This window comes from Canis lupus, chromosome 9 (assembly GCF_048164855.1).
Source record: "Canis lupus baileyi chromosome 9, mCanLup2.hap1, whole genome shotgun sequence".
Taxonomy (NCBI): domain Eukaryota; kingdom Metazoa; phylum Chordata; class Mammalia; order Carnivora; family Canidae; genus Canis; species Canis lupus.
The window spans coordinates 18,217,303-18,233,228 of record NC_132846.1 but is presented as its reverse complement, the minus strand read 5'-3'; positions in this window follow the sequence as shown (position 1 = coordinate 18,233,228).

Sequence of the window (15,926 nt, the reverse complement as noted above, 5' to 3'; positions counted from 1 at the left end):
TTCCACTCTGAAGGCTGGCAGGCTTGAGATCCAGGGAGAGCTGTTCCAGTTCAAGTCTGAAGGCAAGAAAAAGCCAGTTTTAGCTTGATGTTTTAGTTCCAGTCTGAAGGCAATCAGCCGTGAGGAGTCTTATTCAGGCCAGGGTCAACATTTTTGTCATGTTCAGGCCCTCAACTGATCAGATGAAGCCCACCCACATTAGGGAGAGCAATCTATTTTACCAAGTCTATCAGTTTAAGTTAAGCTCATCTAAAAGCACTCACAGAAAAGACCCAGAATTATGTTTGAATATCTGAGAACCCTGTGCCCAATAAAGTTGACACATAAAGTTAAGTGCGTGTTTGTGTATTTATATATGTAACTATATTTAAATGTGTGCACAGTGTGAACCACAAAACCTACTTGTAAGAATTTATTCTAAGGAGGGGCCCCTGGGTGGCTCAGTGGTAGAGCGTCTGCCTTTGGCTCCCCTATGGGGAGCCTGCTTCTCCCTCTGACTATGTCTCTGTCTCTCTTTCTCTATCATGAATGAATAAATAAAATCTTTTTTAAAAAATGATTTATTCTAAGAAAATTATTAACAATAAATGCAAAGATTTAGTTCAATACATTACTATTGTTTACAATAAAATTTGGAAATTATAAAAATAATGTTAGAAAAGTATATGAAACATGATAAACTTTTATGAAAAAAATACATACATATATATGTAGGAATAAAATCAGATGTAGGTATGCATCATCTGTTAACATTGTTCTCTCTTTGATAGACTCATAGGTGGCTTTCTCTGTCTCCCTCTCTTTTTTTTGCTTATCTCTGTTTTCTGGTTATTATTACACAATATGAACTAGATGTATAATAAAACATTAAAAAAATAAACTGTCATCTTTTGATGCATTACTATACTCTATGTCTATTCAACAAATTGGCTGAATACTGTGTTTATATACTACTTTGTTCCTCTTAATATTTTAATTATATATTACATTTTGCCATGCTATTTAAACCATTTGAAAGCATAATTTTAAATGTCTGCATGAAGCTTCATTATTTGTATGACCATACTTCATTTAATCATATTCTATTGTTAAACAATGGAAGTATTTATAATAGTGAAAAATTGGAAACATGTTGTGTATGTATTTTGATCCATAGTTCTGAATATCTCCTTAGCACAGATCTCTAAAAGTGGAATTAATCAATTTATTTTTTTATTATCTTTTTTGTAATTAATCAATTTAAATTGTTGAGGTTTTAGCAAGTGTTTTATTTTTTTATTTTTATTTTTTAAAGATTTTATTTATTTTTTCATGAAAGACACAGACAGACAGAGAGGCACAGACACAGGCAGAGGGAGAAGCCGGCCCCTTGCAGGGAGCCCAATGCAGGACTCAATCCCAGGCCCCCAGGGATCATGACTCAATCCCAGGCCCGCCGCAGATCATGACCTGAGCTGAAGGCAGATGCTCCAAGCAGGTAGCCCAACGCGGGACTTATCCTGGGTCTCCAGGATCAGGCCCTGGGCCAAAGGCGGCACTAAACCGCTGAGCCACTGGGGTTGCCCTTGGTAAGTGTTTTAAAATGTCTCTTAACCCAGCTGAATGAACTTTTTTCCCCGCCTTCTGCCAAAAATCCTAGGTTCATCACATCTGAGGTAAATATGACTTAAACAAATAAACACAAAACGTTTGTCAATTTGAGTGCCTAAATATGGTATTACATTCAGTTTTCATAATTTTCACACCTTAGTTCTAAGTATCTAGTATGTAAGGTTGAATATTTTTCACACTTATATTCGCCATGCATATATCCCATTTTTTTCATTTTTTAGTTTTAATTTAAATTCCACTTAACATACAGTGTAATATCCTATTTATTCCCTTGATTTTTCTGTATGTATAAGTCAGGAGAGGGGAATCTCATTCAGTATAAATCTTTACATTGTAAAAAATTAATCCTTCACATATTTATAGCTAATGCTTATTCCCAATTTGTGGTTTGTGAGTATTCTTTCAATAATAACTATATTTATTTAGAATGCACTATGTGACAAGCATCATTAGGGGCTTTAAATATACGATTTAATTAGGTTTCATAATAACTTTAGGCTTATATATTATTACCCCCATTTTATAGATAAGGAAAATGAGGGATAGAGAGTAAGTGTTTTGTCTGGTGCCACACCCTGGCATTATATTGCCTAGATAGAATTCTGGCCCTGCACATTGAGAAGATGATGGGTTGCCATTGTCCCAGGATCTGTCCCAGGTGGACAATAGGAAAAAGCCACATATGGGAGTATCTGGGCACACAATAATAATAATGGCATTTTCCTCCATAGAGTGAAGTTCATCACCATGTTGAGAATTTAATGTGCTTCAAAGATTTGCATCTCCATCAAGTTTGATGTCGTCCTGTGCTAAAACAAATATAGGTTGCTATCATTTGTGCTTATTTTCTTAGGTTTTTACTCATTACACACTTGAAAAAAAGCTGTGAATATTTACACACCTCAGAGTTAGTCCTATACCAAATGAATCCTCAGGCCCTTCTTGCTTTCACTTGTTCAAGTTTTGAAATTTTAAAATGGTATTTGTGGCTCATTTTATGATTTAATGCATAATTTGCATTGATTTATCTCCATCAGAGAAGGAGATAAATTTGTCTATGCACTCACGACACAGAATTAGCAATTAAAAAATGTTAACGTTTGATCACATTTACCACATGTACACAGGATTTTCAGTAAGGAGTTGAAATCCATTTTATTCTTGCTTTCTGGGGTTATTCTCCTGTCTTTACAAGCAGCCAATTATTAAGAATTTTGTGTGCTCTTTCTGGTTCACTTTTCATTTTCTATTTTGAAAATATATATTTTAAACATATGCATATATACAGACAGATACATATCTGAGACATATACCATTTCATGTTTTTAAAACTAAATCAATGCCAAAGCAACTGCAATGTTTTATTAAATGCAAGGTAAGTATTGAATGTACCTGTATTTCTCATATGTCTTATTTTTTTTAAGATTTTAAAATTTATTTATTCACGAGAGACACAGAGAGGTAGAGAAGCAGATACATAGGCAGAGGGAGAAGCAGGCTCCATGTGGGGAGCCCCATATGGGACTCCATCTCAGGACTCCAGGATCACACCCTGAGCTGAAGGCAGACACTCAACCACTGAGCCACCCAGGCATCTCCTCATATGTTTTACTGATTCATTTCAGAAATCGGCTATTATTTATTAAATGTATTTACCCTAATTTAATTATTACCATAATGAACATTAGGGTTTTTTTCATTTTTTTCCTTTATTACAAAAAGACTGGATATGTAGCAGTTTTCCAACTTACATAACCTATATCAGTACTTCATTCCTTTTTATTGCAAATAATATTCCATCGTGTGGATATAACACATTTGTTTATCCATTCCGCAGTTGATGAACTGGGTTATTGGCACTTTTTGGGTATCCTGAACAATGCTGCTATGGACATCACTGTACAAGTTTTTGTGTGGATATATATTTTCATTTCTAAGTACATACCAAGGCGTGAAATTGGTTGATTATTGGTAAACTTATGCTCAATATTTTGAGGAATTGCCAAACTGTTTTCCATAGGGCTGCATTATTTTAAATTCATATCAGTAATGACTGAGGTTTCTAATTTCTCAATATTCAGTACTTATTGGTGTCTTTTTGCTTATAACCTTCTTATTGTGTATGTGAAGTGGTATCTCATTGTGGTTTTGATTTGCATTCCCCCAGTGATGAAAGATACTGAGCATCATTTCATGTGCTAATTGCCCATCTTTATATGTTCCTTGGAGCTATGCCTAAACAAATCATTTGCCCATTTTTAATTGTATAATTTATTTTTCTATTGTTGAACTGGGAATTCTTTATATATTATTGATAAAAAATCTTTATCAGATATATGATTTGAAAATATTTTTCCAATTGTGTGAGTTATCTTTTCACTTCCTTGATGCTATTCTTTAGAGCATGGAAATTTTTAATACTCATGAAGTCCAATTTATCTTTTCATTTGTCACTTGTGCTTTTGGTGTCATATCTAAGACATCATTGCCTAATCCAAAGTTATAAAGACCTTACTCCTGGTGATTTTTCTAATATTTTAATAGTGTAGCTCTTATATTTAGGAATATGATGTAGTTTTAATGAATTTTTATATATGATATGAGGTAGGCGTCCAAGTTCTTTCTTTTGTATGTTTATTTATTAGTTTATTAGTTTACATCTTGTTTAAATATATACAAATAGGGGCCATGATTACATTGAATAGTATTTATATGTATTTGAGATGGGAAAGGTAGTTTTCCATGTTATCCCAACTGCTACAGTGACTCAAAGAAAATTCTAAAAACATTGTCTAATATCAAGAGAGGCTATACAAAAATCAGAGACCAGAGCCATATGCTAGCATTTGATGTAGTAGTCTCAATGATCACAAACCCATTCACTGGAATGTTTATTAAATGAATGAATGGTTTTATGTTTAAAATAAATAGGGGGGATCCCTGGGTGGCGCAGCGGTTTGGCGCCTGCCTTTGGCCCAGGGCGCGATCCCGGAGACCCGGGATCGAATCCCACATCGGGCTCCCGGTGCATGGAGCCTGCTTCTCCCTCTGCCTGTGTCTCTGCCTCTCTCTCTCTCACTGTGTGCCTATCATAAATAAATTAAAAAAAAAAAAAAATAAAATAAAATAAAATAAAATAAAATAAAATAAATAGGGGCCCCTGAATGGCTTAGTTAGTTAAGCATCTACATTTGGCTCTAGTCATGATCCCAGAACCCAACATAGGGCTCCCTGCTCCATGGGGAGCCTGATTCTCCTTCTCCCTGCTGCTCCCCCTGCCAGTGTTTGCTCTCTCTGTCAAATAAATAAAATCTTTAAAAAATAAATAAATAATAAAATAAATAATAAAAAAGACTACAATATCAATGTCCTTCACTGTTTTATAACTTTAAAATTTGAATCTAATTAAACAGAACTTTCTTTTAAATCAATTCCTTGACTGTGCAGAATGAGAACTGATATTCATAAAGATAATCCCCTTGTTGTACATGTACTTATTATTTTCTGAATCTTTTCCCTCCTTTCTGTTGAGTTATAATCAACATAAAGCACTGTATAAGTTTAAGGTGTACAGTATAATGATTTGACTTACATGTGTTGTGAAATGATTGCCATAATAGTTTTGGTTAACAGCTACCATCTTCTATAGACATAAATACTTTCCTAACCTTAAAGATAAACTTTTTTTCTGAAACTTAGATTGAGATCTACATTGAAAACCAGATCTTAAAACTTGTCAGCCCTGATCCCATTATTTCACAGATCAGAAAGCCGAGGTCAAGAGTGCTTGAGTGACTTGTTCAAAGGCATCGAACTAGGTAATGAGACCACAGAGTTGAACCCAAAGGTGCTGACTTTTTTAAAAGATCAGTGCTTTCTCCACTCACATCGTGTTGTCCTTCAGACAATGAGAATAATATAAGCTTGGAGAATACCTGTTGGGTTTATGATTGACCTAGGGCATGCTCACATAGCTATACTAGAAAGAGATTATGAAGAGGCACAAAGACTATCATAAAAATGATCAATATTTATTCCATAAGTGATGTAATCATAAATGAGTACCTAAGAAATTTTATTTTATGTTTGTTTTGTTTTGTTTTATTTTTTAATTTGTGAGAGACAGAGAGAGAGAGAGAGGCAAAGACATAGGCAGAGGGAGAAGCAGACTCCTGAAAGGAGCCCGATGCGGGACTCAATTCCAGGACCCTGGGATCACGACTGAGTCAAAGACAGATGCTCAACCACCCAGGTGTCCCAAGAAATTTGATTTTAATTAAATATTCTTCCCTTATTATTTATGCTTGGGTTTGTTTTTTAAAATTTCCTTTCATAGACCTATAAATAAAAAACTGTGTAGGTAGATGTTGGAATCCATGTATCTTAATGTCCCCACATTCCTGAGGGCCAACATGTGAAAAGTGTAGGTTGAATATTTGCCTTTCTTTCAGCTAAATAGCATATTTTTAGGACAAAATTTAGAATGAAAGGGGTCACTTTCTATTGAGTATTTGTTTATATTGCAGTTAAAATCTAAAAGAAGCCATTAGTAAAAATTTTTAGGTGGGAGATAGTATAAATGAGAAGAGTCTAGAAAACTAGCTGTCTAAAATAGAAATGTATTTTTATAATTTGATTGTTCAAAGTGGTTTTTTTTTGGTGAGTTTTAAAAGTTTTACTTGCACATATAATGAGGAGCTAATTAGTAATATATTGGCAAAAAGTTTCAGTTTTGTTCAGAAATGAATAGAAGGAATATCTCCTTATATTACTAAAAACACTTTTATTCTGCTTAATTGCATTACATAGTGATGGTTTGAAATTGTGAGAAAGTGTTTATGTTATCCTGAGAATATTTTAGTTATTGTTGCTTTTTTTAAAATCTCAAGTAATGAACCATCGATATTTTTAAGTAAAAACTTAAGAAATATAACCTATACTTTTTTGCATAAAATAAAAAGCATAGGGATCCCTGGGTGGCGCAGCGGTTTGGCGCCTGCCTTTGGCCCAGGGCGCGATCCTGGAGACCCGGGATCAAATCCCACGTCGGGCTCCCGGTGCATGGAGCCTGCTTCTCCCTCTGTCTGTGTCTCTGCCTCTCTCTCTCTCTCTCTGTGACTATCATAAAATAAATAAATAAATAAATAAATAAATAATAAATAAATAAATAAATAATAAAAACCATAAAAAGGTTACCTTTGTTTTACAGATTTTTTTCCCAAGAAACTTTTTGTACTAATCTTCATGAAATCCTCAGGCAAAGGGAATTGGTCATCCCCAGTGAGGCGGTAGAAATAGCAGGAAAAAATTGGTGTCTTTTTAAATACTAAACTGTAAGTGAAGTAGGTTTTCTGCATTTTATTTATTTAGGTAAGGACTGGCTTAGAATTAAGGTAATGCTTAATGTCTTTTTCTTTATTCATTTCAGTTATTAAGCACCAATCAGGTATTGCACCGTATGTTGACAGGCATTGGGCAAAGAATCAGTGATATCAAGATAAAAGACAAAACATTTCTTCCCTCAAATTATTCACAAAAATGGAGAACAAAGAAAAGAAGGTGTATGACTCTAGTTTAATATAAGTTAAATTCAGGGAATTTGAAAAACAAATAGAGGGCATGATGTCCTGACAAGAGGATTAAGGAACACAGAAGACCTTGCTGTAAAGTCTGATTTACTGCAGTGCCTACCAGTTCCAAGTTATTTTTCAAGACCCTCCAGAGGAGACATTACCTAGAAAGCATCATAAGGTCCAAGATCACAATGTTCTCATTCCATGATCTGTTCTTATATTAGTATTTCACTCATGGGTAAGATGCGAAGTATAAGGGAAAGAACATGGACCTTGGAGTGATCACTCCAGGGTGCAATCATAGCTTACCCATTCAATTGGAATTATGACTTTATTTTAAAAAAAAATTTTTTTTAAAGATTTTACTTATTTACTCATGAGAGACACAGAGAAAGAGAGAGGGGCGGAGACACAGGCAGAGGGAGAAGCAGGCTCCATTCAGGGAGCCCAACATGGGACTCGATCCCGAGATTCCAGGATTATGCTCTGGGCCAAAGGCAGGCACTAAACTGCTGAGCCACCCAGAGATCCCCTGGAATTAGGACTTTAAAAAAATGACTGTATTTCCTTGGAACTCTGTTGCCTAATTTTTAAAATGTCAATAATAATGAGGTAATTTGTATGTTTAAATGAGGCAACATTTAATATGTTGATACAATTCCTGGCACCTAACAAATATTTTAAATCCTTGAATGTTCATTATCATCCATTACTTTTTAAAATCATTCCATAACCAAAATTATTAATGGTAAAATTTAAAAACTTGAAATTTTAAATAATGTTCTGTTGAGCATTGTTTTAAAGTAGATAAAACACTCAGGATAGTAAGGGAATTTCTCAAGCAACGAATAGGCTTTATTTTAAAAATTAATGTGTAAATCCATTATTTGTATCTCATGATCACATTTTCATATATATGTTATTCATCAATAGAACCATAATCAAGCATATATTCAATACATATTTTTATGTTGGTGTTTCAGGATAGAGCACGAAATCCTATTTAACCCACAATATAAGTTAAAGGCAGAGTATTCACACATTGCAACTGAAATCACTTGATGCATAGGAGTTGATGGCCATTTTTACCACTTGCATCCACTCTTGCAAGAGCATTAACGTGTGGTTTTTGCACAGTGTAACGCAGACAACAAAATGTACACAAGTATGTCTACACTGTGTAGTTTCACTATACATAATAAATATTTTACTAGCCTTCACATTGGTCGTTTATATTGACTTGGTAATTGGTATAGTGAATTATCAATAATTCAAGAAATGGTCTGAGAGCTTTCACCAAAGTCTTAAATAATTTTATTCATTTCATTCAACAAACATGCCCATTATGATTTAGTTCTATGCTAGGTATAACTAACAAAAGCATTTTTCATTTCTGCATTCCTCTAAAATTACAGAAGAAAATACACTGCCACAGCATGCATGTGCTACTTAGTGGTTAACAAACACCAGCCTCTGCTTGGCTGATGTTCACAGTGTGCAAGCTCGCAAGTGATGTAGTAAAAATACTTTATACAGGTTATGTGTGTATAGTATTATGCACAATGTGTAGATTAATATAGTATATATTGTTATTATAGCTTAAGTTTGATTCATTTTCTTTTTTTAGCAAAAGGAGTCTAACTAGTTTTCCCTCAAGTTTTTGAATAAGTTCAATTTTTAAAATCCTGATATTATAATCTATTACTTTAACTATTGGTATTTGCATCCAATTTTTTTAAAAAAATATTTTATTTATTTATTTATTCATGAGAGACACAGAGAGAAAGAGAGGCAGAGACACAGGCAGAGGGAGAAGCAGGCTCCATGTAGGAACCCGACCCGGGACTCGATTCCGGGACCCCAGGACCATGCCCCAGGTGGAAGGCAGGCACCAAACTGCTGAGCCATCCAGGGATCCCAAGCATCCAATTTTATTAGTATTTTCCAAATATTGCATCTCCAGAAAAATATCACAGAAATTAGTTAGATGCTAAAGTTGTTAGAGAAGTACAACTATTATTAACTGCTTTTGTTTCCACATTGTTGTGTTCAACTGAATATACCTAGAAATATCAGTGATTGAATCTCTGATGAGTAAAAATACATTTCTATCTATAAAGTAGCCAGTTATTTTACCAGCAAAATGGTCTACCAAAAACTATTAAAGATTGCAATTCAGGACATGCAAGCTAGGGCAAAACCATAGGCAAGTCCAAACAACAGAGAAGGAGAAGGAGGAAGCTAGAAGGGGGTGTTTTGAGTGAAAGTCCCTTGGAGAAGAGCAAGAGTTCTGGGTGATGACAGTTTCTCAATGGCTGAGTTGCAGGGATGGTTAATTTCCTGGAGATGCAACATACATCTTTTCCAATTTGGCCCTGTAATTGATTCTTTCCCTGTTGAACATTCTTCTGTTGGGGTCTGTAATTCACAATTCTTCCTGTAATTGGCATAGAGTAGTATGCTCCCCTTGTGGCATCACAATTCCATTTTAGTGAGGTTTCCCTTTATTGATTTTCACATTACTAATTAATTTTTGCATGTATTTTTAAATGTTGGGATTACCTGTAGGTTTTAAAAGATCTTTTGAGGGAAGTCTTCTGAAAATCCAAATCAAGAAGATAGGCCCAAAACAGGCTTTTTTCATCAAAATACAGCAAAAAGAAAAATATATAGGAATTGGACACCTATGTAGTCTTTGGGAAAGTGATGAGGTCAAAAGGAATAGAGAATGTTTTTGCTTACTAAATGGAAAATCTTCAAAAGGAAGCGTTGTATTGATTCAAACCTTTGTGAGATATTACTTGAGAATTTATGTCATCCAAATTATAGCTCCCTTAAATCTGTTCTTCTTTTTTAAAATTATTTTATTTATTTATTCATGAGAAACACACACACACATAGAGGCAGAGACACACAGGCAGAGGGAGAAGCAGGATCCATGCAGGGAGCCTGATGTGGGACTTGATCCCAGGACTCCAGGATCATGCCCTGAGCCAATGTCAGGCACTAAACCACTGAGCCACCCAGGGATCCCCTCAAATCTGTTCTAAATGCTAAGTCAAACAAAATTACTAAAATTTAATGTAATCATTACATTAATTTTGGGTCAGTTTTATGATATGTTTTGTTTAGTTACATATACCTGGGGGGGATGTAGATACAGATGTATTGAGGTCCTTTGTATAGTTGTCATATATATAGATATAATTATTGTATCTTATCTTTATGCCTATTTTATATGACTGGAAGTACAATTTTACCATGAAAGCAGGCATAAAGTTGTATTTTTTATTTTTGTCACTCTAAATTTTTCATTATTACTATGATTTATTAGGTGATATATTCTTCTCCCCATTATGATATTATTCTTATGGAAACATATGATCCCCTTGAGGGCAACCTGCCTTATGTTGTGATTTCCAGGCATACACCATATTGAAAGTATTTGTAATGAAAATGGGAAATGATTTTTTTGAAATATTAGTAATTAAAAAAAGGATTAAAATGAAATAATAGTTTTTGAAAACATAGGATGCTGACACTTTAGACAAAATAATTATCTAACCTGTTCCATGGGAGTCATTGTTAAAAATAATGAAGAACAGTTACACCAAACAGACGATTTTGTGTGAAAGTCCTCCCTATATCTATTCCTATTTCTTTCCAATGCACTGAATATCAGATGGTTAGAAATGATAAAAATTTCTCATCAGAAAAACCTGTTACAGGTATTCTAAACTACAGCTGAGCTCACAGTCCTGCCTAGGAATGGGAGGCTACAGCTGACTGGTACTGTGTGTTTGAACAGGGCTTGAGGTCACATGCCTCAGATTCTGCTACCCACAGGGTATTTGTTGAAGAACAGACTTCTGGCCTTGCCCACTTTCCCATGTTTCCTGTGGCATTGTATTTGTCACTGCTGTGAGTGATGCATGGAGGCATGTATTGCTCCTAGATTTGCTATATAGTAAGGCTACCACTAAGGGCAGGGGATGACCCCAAAGATAGTGGTTCTGAAATCTTGAGGCAAGTCTCAGAAATTTCTCCTCAGAGAAGTTTCATGTTTAACCTCTACAGAAGCAATAATAAATTTTGCCTTCTCCCATTGAGTTGCCATATATGTATGTGTGTGTGTGTGTGTGTGTGTGTGTGTGTATAGTGACTTACCATATTTACCCTTCCAATCATATAAATGTCATTGATGGCTCAGTACATTTTTCTGGAAAGACATTTCCTTTCTACCATTTTTTGTAGCTGTTGGAAATCCCCCAGGGAAAAGCTATAATACATGAGTCATGCGTATGCATTCAGCATTGGAACATGCATTGCATTTTAACGGAGTATGCATTGCACTTACTTAGTTAGGAAACTTGAACTCCAAACTCCAAACATGGCACTGAGAAAAGCTTTGCTAGGTTACATCCAAAGAGATGAGTCTAGATCAGTTAGATAAATTTCTATGGAGGATAAATGGATATATGAAAGGCTTAAATCTTTTTCCTGACAGACTACAAAAGCTACCAGGCTAAGCAAAACACCTGACAAATGTTAGTTGGAACCACCTCATTTTTCCTCAGCAGCTCTGTGGAAAGCCAGTGGGTAGGGAGGAGAGGAAGAGAAGAGATGTACTTTCACAAAGGGGTTGTGAAGTAATGTCAGAGCCATAATTCTAGGATTTTTATTGACTGTATTTTTCCAAAATTAAGGACAACTGTTATGCAAAATTGAAAAAAAAATTAAAAGGAACAACCCAGCAGGATACTTGTCTTAAATACAATTCAGCTACTAAGAGTTTTTCACAGATGTTTGCAGGGTCCAGACATAATATAAATGCATGAAGCTCAACAAGTGGGGACTGTGGTGAAATGAAGTACAGAGCACAGGTTCCATCTAAAAGTGGCAGCCACTACACAGTTCCAGGTGACTGCTGACAGGTAGACCCATGGGCCATGTTGCCAGGTTTCCTGGTTTTTCAAAGGAACTGAGACACCTTTTTCCCCCATGAAATCAACTAATTTTAAAGAGAGAGTAACTACATTTTTAACAGCATGTAGACAAAACAGAACATGTCTATGGGTCACCAACTTATGCCCTTTGAGTTGTCATAAGAAATGTCAAATATTGCCACATGTATGAGTAGGGATACTTTAAGCTGCAAACTGATGAACAGCAGGAATACCAACAGTTCCCTTAGCAGACCCAGGGTTGAGTCAGGGGCTCAGTGATGTCTTCTAGAAGTCAAGCTGTGTCTATCTCCTGTTCTTCCATTCTCAGCATTTGGCTTTTTATCTCTGGACTTGTTACCTCATGGCTGAAACATGGCTGAAAGCATCTCATCTTCACACATCCATGTCTGAAGAGGTGAGGAAAGAGCTTTCCTGCCATGCCTCCTTTCCTTTATCAAGGAAGAATTTTTTTTTTTCTCAGAACACCCCAAAGGCCTAGCTCTCATCTCTAGGCAAGTCCTAGATCACCTGAAGAGAAGCTGGGAAAGTGAGTAGCTGGCCTTTTTGACTCCAAAGTAGGAGGTGGGCAAGATGAAAGAAGGCTAAGAATGGATGCTGGGTGGCCAGTCTGACTGGTATCTGTTGTATCATCCAGTCATTATAATTTGTAATTCTTGCAGTTATACTTCTGTAGCCATTAGGACTCATACACTGAATGGTATCAATAAATTTCTCTTTCAGAAAGAGAGAGATAATGTCACTGCTGAGGAAAAGTCACAACTGCAAGATTCTAAGTTCTTGATGGAAAAGGTCATGGAAGCCTTGCTGACATCATTTTATTATGATACACTGAATTAATTAGGAGGTGGGGTCACAGGAAAAATGTTTCAAAAGCCTTGAGGGCAATCTATTAATTTTGTCTTTAAGAAAATAAAGTGGGTGTTCTGAAAATGGCACTTTACCTCTATGGGTTTTGTTGACAAAAACTCTGACACTGGCCTAAGCATTAGAAAAACATCAGACAAAATAAAATTAGGGACATTCAGAAAAAACAAAAAATGAAAATAAGTAAAAAAGCACCTCAAAACTGTGAAAGTCAGCAAGAACAAGGAAATTCTGAGAAACCCTGACAGCCAAGAGGATGGAGATATGATGACTAAATGCAATGTGGTATTCTGGATGGAATCCTGGAAAATAAAAAGGATAGTAGGAAGGAACTAGTGAAATCAGAATAAAATACCAAGTTTAGTTAATTGCAATACGCCAATGTTGTCTTAGATTTGAAAAATGCACTATGGGAACATAAGATTTAATAATAGGGTAAAATGGGCAAAGGGCATGTGGAAATTCTCTGAGCAATCTTTGCAATTTTTCTTAAATTTTGTAGGAAAAAAACAATATGTTTTTCCTCCCAAATTCCCAATAGAGCTCAACTGTCAGCATCTCTATAATGCAAGAGTTTGGCATCAGCTTCATTCTGCAGGAAAACTTCCGATCAATGAGTGTTTATGTCTTAGGTCATATTTATTGGTAACTGGTATTTTAGAGCAACAACTTCTATTATCTGTCTAGATTATTTTATTTTAAGAAGTTTTATTGATATTTTTCTTTCCTATATCTCACTCTATTTTGAATTCCCATAAATCCCTTTAGCTGCTCTGTTATTTTCAAGCCTGGAAAACACACCCTGAATTTTAACTAGTTCACCTCTTCATCCTTGGTCCTCACTCCCATTCCCTTGCTCTTTTGATTTCAACCATGGTCCAGGAAAAGCAAACCCTTTTCCATGATTTGTATATTTGGAAGCTTATTTGAACAGTGACTTTGGATTCTTGCCTGGAATTCTTAGCTTCCTCTCTCTAGTGTTGAACAAAACAACAGATACTGAAGGAATTAGACACTGTGAACTTGTAGGGTGAACTGGAGCTCTAATAAACAGACAGCATCAAAATAGGAGGATGTCCTGATATCTGAGGAAAAAAGAATCACTAAGTCAGGGAAGAGGATCTATGTATACAATTAAATATAGAATCTAAGGATTCTGAAGGACTCCAAGTTTTTAAAAAATCTCAATTTCTCCTTTGCTTGTGTACATCATCATTTCTCTTTCTTGGAAGAAATATTTCTTATTTTCGTCTAACAGGCATAAGTGGACATCATTGAAATGTGTGAGTAGTCAGAGACCTCAAAGTGTGATTAATAAAAATTACTCCTCCAGGCTCCTGAGCCCTATATTTTTTTTCCAAAGGATATTTACCAATCCTCTACAAATGGACAGATATCACATAAAGATATGAGAGGTAAAACTTCTGATTTTTTAATCACTATAATCAGATCCAACAAATCATTTTTTTTTCCTGCCATGCACAGAAACCAGTGAATGTGTTTAGAAGGTACTTTTTTTAAGTTCCCCAAACTGGTAAGAATTCTGAATCTGTTGCTCTCTTCTTTCTGGACCACGTTCTCAGAGATCATGTTTTCACTGCTCTCATTCCCTTCTCGTGGATATAGCTCCTATTGTATTCAAGATCTTTAAGGGGAAGTACTCTTTCTCACTTTGCATATTGGGAGACTAGGATAGTTCATACTGCATTGATTCCTTTTTCAGTGCAGCTTGGATTGTAACTCTTGAGGTCACCAAGAAAAGGGCTTTCAACATAGTGAATATCTCTTAGGAAAGCCTGACTTGTTGATGGTAGGAAACACTAAACTCCGTTTTCATTAGCTATAGCAAGTCTGCTGATCTGAGACACATGCCCAGACACAAATGTATTTTGATTCTCTGTATACTTCACATACCTTAGTTGTAGCTTGGAAATTTCTAATCTTTTTGACATTGACTTTTTGGCCTTTTAAGTATATAATATTGTTTCCTATTAGCAAGAATACTAGTGGTCATATAGCCTGTGGAAGGAACATATAAAAATAATCTTTGGGAAGATAATTTAGCAGTATCTATTGAAATTTTAGAAAGTATATAGTTTTTGAGTCAACAACTTCATATGTAGGAATTTATCCTAAAAATAAGTATGGATGTATATAATCTTTAGCAATGGAAAAAATGTTTCTAATGGCATCATTTATAATAGTGCAATATTAAAACAATTTAATTTTCAAAAATAGAGAAATATTTAAATAAAATGTAGAATAGAACAAAATAACAGTCAAAATTTTGAAATGATTTGTAAGATGGATACAAATTCACATAAAAATATACCAACTAAATATGCAGATTAAAAATGACAATATAGTGGGGCACCTGGGTGGCTGATTCAGTGAAGTGCCCAACTCTTAACTTCACCTAAAGACTTGATCTCTCAGCTGTGAGTTCAAGCTCCGTGTTGGGCTCTACACTGGGCATAGGGCCCACTTAAAAAAATGGCAACATAGAATAATGCATAAATAGATAGATAGATAGATAGATAGATAGATAGATAGAATTTTTAAATCTGAATAAAACAATCAAATGATAGGAAATTTCAGTATTTTTTTTCTTTTTTTATACTTAATTTTTTATTTTGAAATGAAATTTCAGTATTTTTAAAATATAACTGAGAAAATGCTATTAAGCGAGTATATTTTTTATAAGTCACAATGGCTTTTGAAAGATGGTAGTTTGTATTTACAGGTGATATGATTTATTAATGCTATTGCCTGGAAACACATTACATTCATGGATTGCTTGCAATAATTCTGTGATCCCTCCAGGGGTCTGAAGTTCTCAGGTGATGAACCACTAATTTATTTTAGAAATTGCTGCATGTTCTTATTTCAAGTATCTTGGTTTAATTAATTC